Genomic DNA, 13,186 nt, shown 5'->3' on the forward strand with positions numbered 1-13,186 from the left:
AGAGATTGGCTCTCCCTTTTCACCTTTGGTTTAACGAACCCTGGCCAGGAGCTCAATGGCATGTCGAACGATCGATCTGCTGGGGCCAGGTCCAGGGGTGGGAGAGGTGATTCTGCGAGGAGGGTGATTTGAGCTAGGCAATTGCCCTTCAAGCAGCTCCCAAGAGTTGTCATTCTAGGAAGGAGCTCAGAGTGACTCATAGATGTTATAGCTGTCATATTCGTTCCCTCAACATCTTCTTAAATTTAGCACGGTGAGCACAACTGTTTTACAGATAGGAAAATGAAGGCAAAGGGTTGTCAGTAAATTGCTTATGTCAATTTGAAACCTGAGTCGCTGGCTCCTGACTCAGGCTTTGCAATGTTAAATATTTGTCTCTTGCACAGCAAGGGCTGGCTAGCTGTGGAGGCTCCTTGACTTTCAGAGAGGGGTGGGGAAGCTTGTCCAGATAATCTGCAGCGAATCCAGGCAGAAAATGAAGTAGGCCCATGGCTCATGCTATATCATTTCTTACACACACACACACACACACACACACACACACAGCTCTTCCCCAAAGCACGGCCTGGCTCACCAGGGAGTATCCTGCTACCTTGAGAAAGTGTGGCCCCAGGTCAAATGGTGGTGGCTCAGCTCAGTCTGGTTGAGCCTGGCACTTTTCATTGGTAAAAAAAAAAAAAAAAAAAAAAAACTTGTTAAAATTCATGTTGAAATATTCTTCCATCATTCTGAAAGTATGCACTTTGCTCATCTGAAACACATAACCAACTTGCCAGTTTCTAAGTTGAAATCTGTGTGTGCTGCCCAGAATAACATTGACTCAGTATTCCTTTTAACATCAAGCTTCGGTAACGATTCCCTCCCCTTTCGGGTTTCCTCTTTGATGTCCCCTTCACAATCTTTTACCCAAAGGTGCGCACACACGCATACGCGCGAGCGTGAACGCGTGTGCGTGTACAACGACAGATATGCACATGCCTTTGCCCTCCTGCACGTCCCAAGTTGCAAGGAGTAGTGCACACAGCGTTTGTGGACTGAAACATCTCTGAAGCTGACCATCTTCACGTCGGAGGTTAACAAGTCGAGGTAGAGACGAGCCAGTCCTTCCCTACACTGTGTACCTCTCTCCTCCTCTGTGGAATTTCAGTACTACCGACCGATTGCTACGTGCCGGTTTGTTGTGGAAAAGGTTTGGCAGCACATTCAGGGAGATTTCAGCCAGAAAAGGTACATACGCTTTTCTTAGAAAAGAGGCATTAAGTTCTAAGGGAATTAGTGCAACGATTCCTTACTTCACAATATAGTTTACGAACGACCCTCGGACAGGCGGAAAGGAATTCTGAGGCCAGAATACAGGTCCCAGGCTTCATCATTTTTTTTATTCAAAACACCTGCGGAGTGGTTAATCTTTATGAGACTCTCGTCTCCCAAGCACATGTAACAAGAATGAAAACACCGAACCCTCCCCGCCCCCCCACCCCCACCCCGGGCCCTCCAGATGTGGAGACGTTACTTGAGTCAGAACCTTCTCTAACAGTCTTATTTCTAACAGTCTATCTACCGCTCACAGCTGTTATTTTTTCTTTTGCCCCAGCCCCTTTCTGGACCCCACACCCAACCTCATTCCCACCCTACCTCAAGCCACTGAGAGGGCAAATGCGTTTCTTTCTGGCCATGCCTCTCTGGCACACAAATAATACATGAGATAGCAATAGCGACAATTAAGATCCCTGAACCTTTTCTATAGGACAGTCACAGTGCTGGGGCCACAGCAGATGCCATTACTCCTTGCTTAGCCCCGGGACATAGGTTTAATTCCCAGGCTAGGACGTAAGATCTGCCTGCCTTTAAGCCGCATGCTTTCAACCATTAAACTGAAATTTTCATTCACAACAATATTTTAAGTTTATTTATTTATTTGGAGAGAGAGAGAGAGCGCGCATGAGCAGGGGAGGGGTAGACACACACACACACACACACACACACACACACAGAAAATCCCAAGCAGGCTTCGCACTGGCAGTGGAGAGCCCAACAAGGGGCTCGAACCCACGAGCCGTGAGATCATGACCTACGCAGAAACCAAGAGTCAGAGGCTTAACCGACTGAGGCCCCCAGGGGCCTCAAAATATAGTTATTTTGAGTATTTATTTCTTCAGTCCTCTATTCCAAAGATATCCGGGTGAAGCAGAACATCGATGGGAACTCCGGAAGGACCATTCTCAGACTTCAGCTCCAGCTCTGACCTCCATCCGGCCCAGACCCACAGAGCAGCTGACATTTCCGGGCCCAGATAAAATGTCTGGAATGCACTGTGACAGAGAATGCCAGCCTCGAATGTACAAAGAACCATAAAACCTGGGATTGGCACAACTTCTCCCTCGCGGTGGATTACTTTTGGTTTCTATTTTTCCATTCTCAGCAAAAACAGGTGTGCCTTCCTGAAGAGACAAAGTGAATCCCAGAACATGTGAGTTAAAGAGAATTACTTTTAGGTGAATATCAGTGCTCTTTAGATTCATAGGGGAGGGAAATCCCTGAGTGAGATTCTCTCTCTCTCTCTCTGGCCCCGCTTGTTCTCTCTCTCTCTCTAAATCAACTTAAAAAAAAAAAAAAAGATTCACAGGAGAAAAATAAATAGGAAATCAGAACCACAGAATCACAGAGTCTTTAAGTTGAAATGATTTTAAACCTTTTTGTCTAATTGCTTTTATTTTAGAGGCAAAGAAACCTAACAGAGAAGAAAAATATCTTAACTTGCCAACTCTGCTCTATTCCATGAGGTTGGATGTAATCAAAACACATTTGGAGATGTAGCACAGCTTGATAATCAGCCTTTGAGGAAAAACTATAGCTTTTGATAAAATTATAGTAAAATGCACAATTTTATTGGTACTCAAAATATTACTAGTATCACTATATAATATTAAGGCCTAATAAGCCTCAAATGAAACTATTAGAAGAGACTGTTCAATAAAAAGCCACTCTATTGGGGTACGTTTCATTCAACTTTGGCTCCACAAATATCGTTTGAACACCTACTATGTGTCAGGCACAGAACAAGGTGCCATGACTTCAGAAATGAAGGCATAGTTCTTTCCGGTTAAGAATCTATAATCTGGTGGATAATCACCAGCTTTGAAATGTAAGTTATGGAGACAGCCTTTGTAAACATTTTAGTAATTTTGCTAGTTTATCAGAAGTTTCAAACCACCTCACATCATTTACGTGGAAAGTCACGCACACACACATACACACACTACCCTTCCGATACATTATCAGTGTCAAAACTGAAAGGTCTGAGGTTTTACCCCCCTTGCAAACTAAGAAGCCAGTCTGTAACAGTCTCATGGATGCTGGTAAAGGACATGAGACACCTGAATCAGAGACCGAAGATTATATTACTCACAGCAGTAGTAAGAGGCTGATCTGCTTATTTTATCAGTAGTGGGACCGTGCTAGATTATTGTATAGCTACGATGCTCAGACTACCAAGATCAGGCCCCACGTTTCGATCACATGATGAAGGGCACAGCTTCTTTAAATTGTGGCTATTTTGAAACCTTTTCAATTACATAGGTTCAGAAAAGCACCTTTGGAATGCATTGACTGGCAACTTTGAAACTGACAAATGAATAGATGGATGTGGGGGCTTGACTTCTATCACTCAGAAGAAGGGCACCGAGGTTCTACCACATGGCAGAAGTCTGATAACCCTTTCACTTCCTTATTTTAGGCCTTTAAGGCAGAGATTTTAATATCCATCTCAGAGGCCAGGAGCTGAGACGTACGTGGATTAAATAGCAGGCCCCAGGACAAACAGCTAGCGAGTCTCCGATCTTCGTTTGCCATCACTGCTTCTCCTTCCACCAACAAACAGCTGTACCCACAAAGATGCATCATACCTCACCTTCTACGGAGCCGTGCAACTCCAAAGGTTTGTGTGTGAGTAAGTGCATAGAATAGCCATAACACGTAAGTTTATACACAGATATGTGGCATATATAATTTTGAGCAACTATTGTAAGGAACGTTTCCTTCCCGATCGTTCCACGGTTCGCTCGCTCATTTTCTTGGTCTTTATTCAGAGGCTATCTTCAGGTGCTTTGTTCCCTTTGGTACTTAGCACCAGCTAACTCAGTCAGTATTTTCCTCATTTATTGTGTTTCTAATCTGTTCTGCCTTCACTAAAATCCAAGCCACACGAGGACAGGAATTTTTGTCTGTTTACTGTTGAGTTTAAAATAGCTTCTGGCAAGTCGTAGGGGATCAAAAATATTAAGTGAATGAATCATGAGCATCAGGTCTACACTGCCATCTGAACGTGCTGTGTATGGGAGGCTCGGCTTGCCTTCTGGAAAGGGGTGGGGACTTTGGCCTGTAATCACAAGAGTTAAGAAGTGTTTCCCCCAAGTGAATACCACCAAAGAAAACAACAAGGACTCTCTGCCCTTGAGAGATTGCAAACTAACTGGGGAGACTAAACATATAATGCATGACAAAAAAAAATAGACTAGATCCACAGAATAATATGTCAACATCAACCGTTAAATCCAGCAAAGGCTGGTTTCAAAAAGTGGTAAGTCAAGGAGCTTTATCAGAAAGTGTTTGTCATGGGACGCCTGGATGGCTCAGTCGGTTACGAACCTGACTTGGTTTTGGCTCAGGTCACGATCTCATGGTTTGTGAGTTCCAGCCCCACATTGGGCTCTGCACTGACAGTGTGAACCTGCTTGGGATTCTCTCTGTCTCTCTGTCTCTGTCTCTGTCTCTCTCTCCTTCTCTCTCTGTTCCTTCCCCCCACCTTCCCAAATAAATAAATAAACTTTAAAAAAAATGTTTGTTATACAGGAGGAAATCAGTACATACCTGAACACTAGAAAGCATTTTTACATAGTCTCAGAAAAGGGTATGCACATACACACCTTATAGAATAAGTACCTTTGGAGAATACTTATGAGAAGGTCTCAAGCACACGTAGTGGGACTATTTAGTCTGTAATGTGAGCATGCAAAATATATTTCTCAGCAAATACTTTGTTCCTTGCATAAACACAGTTCCACCAAGGGGCAACTTAAAACAGCAACTTAAAAAAAAAAATAGAGACAACAGAAACTCCTAGGAACACTCTGAACAGGCAGAAGGTAATCACCAAACTGGAATCTGGACACCACCTGATAAAAACCAATTAAATTTTGTAGAGGTGGCAAGTGATAAAGGAAGTAAAGTTAACTGGAAAAGACCTGCGATGGTTGCTTCTAATCTTTCTGCTGTTCTGTATATTTCTCTCCTTTTTATTTTTTTCCTTTTCCCATTAAAGCTTTCCCTCTCATTTCTTGCATAAGTAATTAAACCTTAACCTCAGGTAGAAGTCCTAAAGGCAATTATCAATAAAAAACTAACCACTTAACTAACGGGAGGTAACTTCTGTTTCCATGCTGACTCACCACGTGGTCTTAAGTTGTCTATAAATTCTTTGGAAGAAATGCACTGCACAAAGCAGGAGATATTATGGAGCAGGTACTACCATTATTCGTCTAAAAATAACCCCACTTTCACTTTTGATGTCTAAAGCTTCTATTCTTTCTCTTTCTTCCTCTCCCTACTCATTGAACCTTCCAGTAAAGTGATGAACAAGTCCATGGGGGTTCAAGTCAAGATTCACAAGAAAAAACCATATTGATGTGCATCTACACAGTTGTGGACATTAGAGAAACTTTTATGAAGTGTCCAACATACTGAGATAGTAAGGGAATGTGCAAAAGTCTAGAAGAATATTCCAAAAAGGTGTTTTCATTATATTATACTGTATATTCGTTTAAATGCAATGCACGTGACATGTGGCCAAGTTCCAGAAGCATAGTCACAAGACACGGCTGCTTCTTGAGACCAAACTACACATGTATTAGGACCCAGTGACCTTGATCTCATGGTAGAAATGTCTCCTAAGCCCATTGCTCTTCACTTTGCAAGTCAGAAATAAGAAGTACTTAGGGGGGCCTAAGCGGCTCAGTCAGTTAAGCATCCAACATTGGCTCAGGTCATGATCTCACGGTCTGTGGGTTTGATCCCCACGTCGGACTCTGTGCTGCCAGCTCGGAGCCTGGAGCCTGCTTCAGATTCTGTGTCTCCCTCTTTCTGCCCCTCCCCTGCTGGCATTCTGTCTCTCTCTTTCAAAAATTAAAAACAAAATTAAAAATTAAAAAAGAAGAAGTACTTCATGGTGGAGACTACACACAGAAATACCTTAGTGTTGCATGATGCTAGACTGTTCGCCCCTGTGGTGAAATAGTTGAGGACCTCCAACAGATATACAGAATAAGTACATTTCAAGAACATTAATGAGAAGGTCGCAAGCATGTGTATTGGGAATGTCCTGTCTGTGATATGAGCACACAAAATATATTTCTCTGCAAATACTTTGTTCCTTGAATAATTTATAAATTACTTGACATATGAAATAGCATGCAAATTAAAACATACAGAAATAGAACAGAAATTTCTAAAAATAGAGCATTTTATTATTTTTTTTTTAATTTTTTTTTTCAACGCTTTTTTATTTATTTTTGGGACAGAGAGAGACAGAGCATGAATGGGGGAGGGGCAGAGAAAGAGGGAGACACAGAATCGGAAACAGGCTCCAGGCTCTGAGCCATCAGCCCAGAGCCTGACTCGGGGCTTGAACTCACGGACCGCGAGATCGTGACCTGGCTGAAGTCAGACGCTTAACCGACTGCGCCACCCAGGCGCCCCAAAATAGAGCATTTTAAAGAACGGCTTAAGGATAAAATAGGCAATATTTTTTATAAATACATTTTTAGTCTTTTTTATTTTTGAGAGAGAGAGAGTGAGAGAGAGAGAGAGAGAGAGAGAAACAGAGCATGAGTAGGGGAGGGAGAGAGAGAGAGAGAGAGAGAGAGAGAGACAGAATCTGAAGCAGTCTCCGGGCTCTGAGTTGTCCGCACAGAGCCTGATGCGCGTCTCGAACTCACGAGCTGAGAGTGAGATTATGACCCGAGCTGATGTCGGATGCTTAACTGGCCATCTCAGGTGCCCCTAAAATTGGCAATATTTCTGAATGCCTTGCTAACCATGATGGCTTCGTTTTCTCATTAGCTAACAGCTCAAGGCTCAACCTAAGCTTTGGCCAAGGTTCACCTTTAACGATAATGAAAGAAATCCGTATTTCAAATAGTCCTGTGGATAATGCCAAATGCTTTCTGCCCAGATCTTCTCAGGTGTGATGAGCCCCTCAGCATCTTGCTCACGGTGAGGTGGGCAAAGAGCCTGTACTAAGAGAAGGAGAAGGGTCAGCTCTGCTGTCTTCCTTCCTCCGGCTTACATCACTGGGTTATCTTTCATCGGGGGCTCTTTGAGGGGTTACTTTCAAGCCAGTGTTCCGTGATGGCTGATTTAATGAACACTAGATCATATAATCCATACACTTTTTCAATAAAGGCACATGTAAATGCCATATGCTGTAATATTGAAAGTGACAGAAACATGGAAGCGGCTGTGTTTCTGGGTTGCAGACCTCCTCCCTCACCTGCCTTCTGCTTATTGACTCAAGGAGCCATGCCAATCCGTATCATGAACGGTAATAAAGCTCAGGATCTTTCTAAATTGCGGGGGGGATAAAGAGAAAAGATCTACTATATGGCTTTATAATCATTTGTGTGAGGCATGCACATTGGGCACCACCGCTCTAGGAATTTTTCAAATAGGAGTTCCTCTTGATTTTGAAAACACACTTAATGACGCTGGTAACGTGAGATTTTAATTTTCAGACATCTGCGTCAAAGTATCAGACTAGGATAAAGCTACCAAGTCAGGACCAGTCTTGCTTTTCTCTACTGAGGTGACAGTGTAGCCAAATGCCACATTTTACTGTCCTCATGTTTTATTCTTTTTTTTTTTTTTTAGTTTTTTTTTCTTAATGTTTTTATTTATTTTTGAGACAGAGAGAGACAGAGCATGAGCAGGGAAGGGGCAGAGAGAGAGGGAGACACAGAATCGGAAGCAGGCTCCAGGCTCTGAGCCATCAGCACAGAGCCCGATGCGGGGCTTGAACTCACAGACTGTGAGATCATGACCTGAGCCGAAGTCGGACGTTCAACCGACTGAGCCACCCAGGCGCCCCCTCATGTTTTATTCTTATCCCTGTCACCAGCTAATAATAGTTCTTCCTCAGCATTGCTGGGTCTATAATCACTATTATTTCTTTTTATTTTTTTATTTATTGAAAAAAAATTTTTTTAATGTTTATGTATTTTCGAGACAGAGCGAGACAGGGCGCGAGTGGGGAAGGGCAGAGAGAGAGGGAGACACAGAATCCGAAGCAGGCTCCAGGCTCCGAGCTGACGGCACAGAGCCCGACGCAGGGCTCAAACCCATGAACCGTGAGTTCACGAACTGAGCCGAAGTCGGACGCTCAACCAAGCCACCCAGGCACCCCTATTATTTCTTTTTAAACAGTTATTAGTGTAAGCTATTTCTTTGGCCTATGACTTATGGAAAATGTGCAGTCAGTAATCTTTTGACTAAACAATTAAAGGTGTATTAAGAAATAAACTACCAATACATGCAACAACTTGGGTCCATTTCAAAGGCATCACGTTACGTGAAAAAAATCATCTGCAGAAGAGTATGATTCCACTTACCTGAAATTCCAGAAGAGGCAGACTAATCCATCATGATGGAAATCAGGATGGTGAGTGTCCCTTCAGGCACGGAAAAATGGGATTGACTGGGAAAGGACAGGTGGGAACTTTCTGCGGTGATGGAAATGTTCCCCATCTTGACAGAGAATTGGATTAAATGAGTGTATGCATGTTTCAGAACTAGCTTATCTGTACGGTTAACATCTAGGCGTTCGATTGTATGTAAATGATGTCAATAAAGTCAGGTGCCTAGTAAAGCAGTTTCTTATGATGACATCTTATTCTTATCCAGCACCTGAAGAGTAACTAGTTTGTTTAGTGAAGTTAGTTCCAAAGTGAGGAGGATCCAACTGGTAAAATCTGCACATTAGAGTCAGGATCTATAATCACAATAGGTATTGTTTTACTGCATATTGACTGTATGCTAAGTACTATGCTATTGTTATCGCTATTGAAGAAAACAGACATAAAACAACAACAACAACAACAACAACAAAAACCTTGAGTAATTTTGCCAAAGATATGTAAGCAACAAATGGTAGAGTTGAACTTGGAACTTGGGTTTCTCTCCTTATGGAGCCCCTGGCTTCAACTACTGGGAACAAATATGTTCTCTTAGAGAACAATATGAGAATTTTAAGTCTTTTCAAGGATGCAAAATAAAAAAAATCATTTATTGAGTGTGCATTTTGTGCCAGCAACCATGTTAGGTGCTTCCTATCGTTGTTTCTGCAGAATTACTATTATTATCTCCTTTTTTTCCCCAGATGATGGATTTGAAGCCCAGAGAGGTTAAGCAACTGGCTCAAGATCACACAGTACATGGACGATCTTTGATTCCATTCTAGAGCCATGGAATTAAAGCCCAGTTTTTTTCTACTTTCAGTGATTCTTCACTAGAAGGTGCATCAGAATCAAGGGTAGCAATTTTTAAAAATCACACATTTTGGGGCCTACCTTGGCTACTTTTCTTCTGTAGAGTAAAGGAGGACTTGGGCATTAGTTTCTTTACAGATCCCACCAGTGATGCTCAGGAAAATCCTACCTGAGAACCACTGTGCCAAGTCGTCATTGGTTTCTCAACAAGACCACCCCCCTCTTAAAATGTCTATGCATTTCTTTTATTATAAAATTTAATACAGGGGCGCCTGGGTGGCTCAGTCGGATAAGTGTCGAAATCTTGATTTGGGCTTGGGTCATGATCTCACAGTTTGTGAGTTCAAGCCTCACATCAGATTGGGGATTGCTTGATTGCTTGGGATTCCCTCTATCTTTCTCTCTCTGCCCCTCCCCTGCCCCTGCTCATTCTCTCTCTCTCTTTCTCTCTCAAAATAAGTAAAATAAACATTAAAAAAAATTAATACAGAAGGGGCCCCTGTATAAACAGGTAGGCTTAAACATCAGTAGATCTTGGTTTTAGACTCACTTCTGCCACTAGCTGGCTGTTAGGGCTTTAGGCAAAATCATTGAGATCCTTTGGAGCAGTTTCCTCCTTTATAATATTAAAGATGGGGCGCCAGGGTGGCTCAGTCGGTGGCTATGTGTCCAACTTTGGCTCAGGTCATGATCTCTCAGTTCCTGAGTTCAAGCCCCACATTAGGCTCTGTGCTGACAGCTCGGAACCTGGAGCCTGGAGCCTGCTTCAGATTCTATGTCTCCCTCTCTCTCTGCCTCTCCCCTACTCGCACTCTGTCTCTTTCTCAAAAATATATAAAACATTAAAAAAATTGTAATACTGAAGAGTTGAACACGCTTATCCTTAACATTCCATCTTGCTCTAACATTCAATCAGTTAAAACTAATCCTATTTTTTTTTAATGCTGTAACCTCCTTTGAGGTGCTGGAAGGGACCTTGGGGTGTCTATCAGGCAAGTCGGTGGGAATTTGTTGAAATACTGAATATCAACATAAAAAATAACTTACTTGTAGTGATGGCCTCTAGGGGAACCTAGAGATACCATTGGTTTCTAGACAGACTGACTTGACAGAGAATTCCAAATCTCTGTCACTTCAAGAAACATTAAGTGAAAGCCACAATTCTGTATTTCACGCCTACGGTGTCACGCGTGCAGGGCCATCTGGGTATAAAAGAGGTAAGAAGAGCAGAGAACTCTGCCGCAAATAGAGTTCCGGAGATGCACGAGAGACACGGAAGGGACTGGCAAGCGGGATGTGTCCAGTCGGTGCTGACCGTGATGGGCCGGGGCAGCAAAGTTGCAGGATGCTGCCATCGGGTCGCCAGTGAGCTGGTTGGCACAGAAGATACAGCTCCAGGGCTCTTGGCTTGCTGTGTTAGGCGTGGAAGGCAAGCCACAGACAGGGAGGCCTGAGCTCGAGAAGAAACAAGACAAAAGCTGGAAGAACAAGAACGAATGCAGGTGGGCAAGAGCTGGAGGAACGAAGAGAGGACGCCCACCGTGGTGGCTGCACGTGGAGTGCACGGGGTGTCTGAGCGCCCGCACGCGGGGCCCCCAAAGACCGGCGTTGTGGAGGATGACCAAGAAACCATGGCACCCACAGGGCTTCGGCTGGCGCCCGGCAGGTGCCTGCTGCCTCCCCTCTCCTGCTGGGGGCTCCACAGAGCTGAGCGGAAGCCAGGGTGTTGTGGGGGAAGGGGGGTAGCCCACAGGAGGGTCGGGTTTGGGTGAGGGAGGGCAGGACCTGTGCTGCCCCCTGGGGGCAGGCAAGCCTAGAGAAGAGATTGAACTTTGACTCCTTTCCTCTTGCTTCTTTCTCTTGCCTATGGCTCCCTCTTGTCTTTCCGGTCATGCTCTTGATAGCCTTGATGAAAAGTTGAAGAGGTGCATCTTTTCGGGGAGTGAACTTAGGGGGCCTGCTCTCTCCCTTTGGACTTGGGCTCTATGTATTTTCTACTCTCCCAGGAAGGGATCTCGCGGGTTTGTTTTGTTCTCTAACCTGGAGCGGTGTATTTGGGAAGAGCTTTTGGTCAGATCCTACCTCGTGGGCCACGGGCGGAACCGGCAAACCTCTGGCCACGACAGAGACTGAGCTCTTGCATATCAACCGCGGCTGGGATTGCAATCACCCTCCTTCGAGTAGGACAGCCTGTGAACAAAAACAACATCAACGAGTCCTTTGATCATTTTGTTGTAGAAGGAAACACTAGGTAGAGCGTTCAATTAGAGTTTCATGGGCCTTTCAGATACAACTAGATTCCTCGTAGTCACAGTTAATTGAAACAAACAGAATAATGTTTCTCTCCGATGAAGCTTTTCCATTTTAAAACGCTAAGTGTTAAGTTTTCAAGAAAACAGTTCAAATACAAACCGAAGTTTAAAACAATGTCTACAAAAATATGCGTAATGAAGGCTCTAAAGCACTGGCTTTTTATTGGAATAAAATATATGTACAAGAAAATTATTCACCAATGTTAAGAGTACAATCCGATGAGTTTCATGAATGCATATGGTAGTTCCCTCTTAATCTGCTGGAGATATGGTCCCAAGACCCCCAGTAGATGCCTGAAACTGTGTAGAGTACCAAACCCTATATATTCTATGCTTTTTCCTATACATACAGATCAATGATAAAATTTAATTTATAACTTAGGCACAGTAAGAGATTAGGAACATCATCAATAAAATGGAACAATTACAGCAATATATTTTGTGTATATACAAGTTATGTGAATGTGGTCTCTTGCTCAAAATATCTTATTGTACTTTTTGTACAACACTTAAAATTTTTGTTTTAAATGTTTATTTTTGAGGGAGAGAGAGACAGAGTACAAGAGGGGGAGGGGCAGAGAGAGAGGGAGACTCAGAATCTCAAGCAGGCTCCAGGTTCTGAGCTGTCAGCACAGATCCCGATGCGGGGCTCCAACCCACAAACCGTGAGATCATGACCCAAGCGACTGAGCCATCCAGGCACCCCAATACAATACTTTTTGTACAATACAAGATACCTGTTGTATCTTTTTTAATGTTTACTTATTTTTGAGACAGAGAGAGACAGAGCATGAGCAGGGGAGGGGCGGAGCGAGAGAGGGGGAGACACAGAAACTGAAGCAGACTCCAGGCTCCGAGCTGTCAGCACAGAACCTGATGCAGGGCCTCAACTCACAGACCATGAGATCATGACCCGAGCCGAAGTCAGACGCTTAACCAATTGAGCCACCCAGGCGCCCCAGTATTCACCCTTCTCGTGTCGACGTGAGATGATCAAATGCCCGCATGATGGGATGAAGTGAGGTGTAGGACGTAGACATTGTGACGTAGCCTTAGGCTACTAATGACCTTGTGAGGATACATCAGGGAGGATACTCTGCTTCCACACCGCTGTTGACCGAGGATACCTGAGACCCCAGAAGGCAAAACCTCAGATGAGGGCGGACGACAGTGAGCTAACCACCACCGCAATCGTGTTCCCATCACCTTAAAAAGGGTCCTCACGTCTCTTTGTAGCCCATCTTCTCCACCCACACACTGGTCCTTGGCAGCCATTCAGCTTCTTCCCGACGCTATACTTTTGCCTTTTCTAGAACGTCCTTTAAATGGCATCACGCA

Source organism: Panthera onca, chromosome A1, assembly GCF_046562875.1.
Source record: "Panthera onca isolate mPanOnc1 chromosome A1, mPanOnc1 haplotype 2, whole genome shotgun sequence".
NCBI classification, from domain to species: Eukaryota; Metazoa; Chordata; class Mammalia; order Carnivora; family Felidae; genus Panthera; species Panthera onca.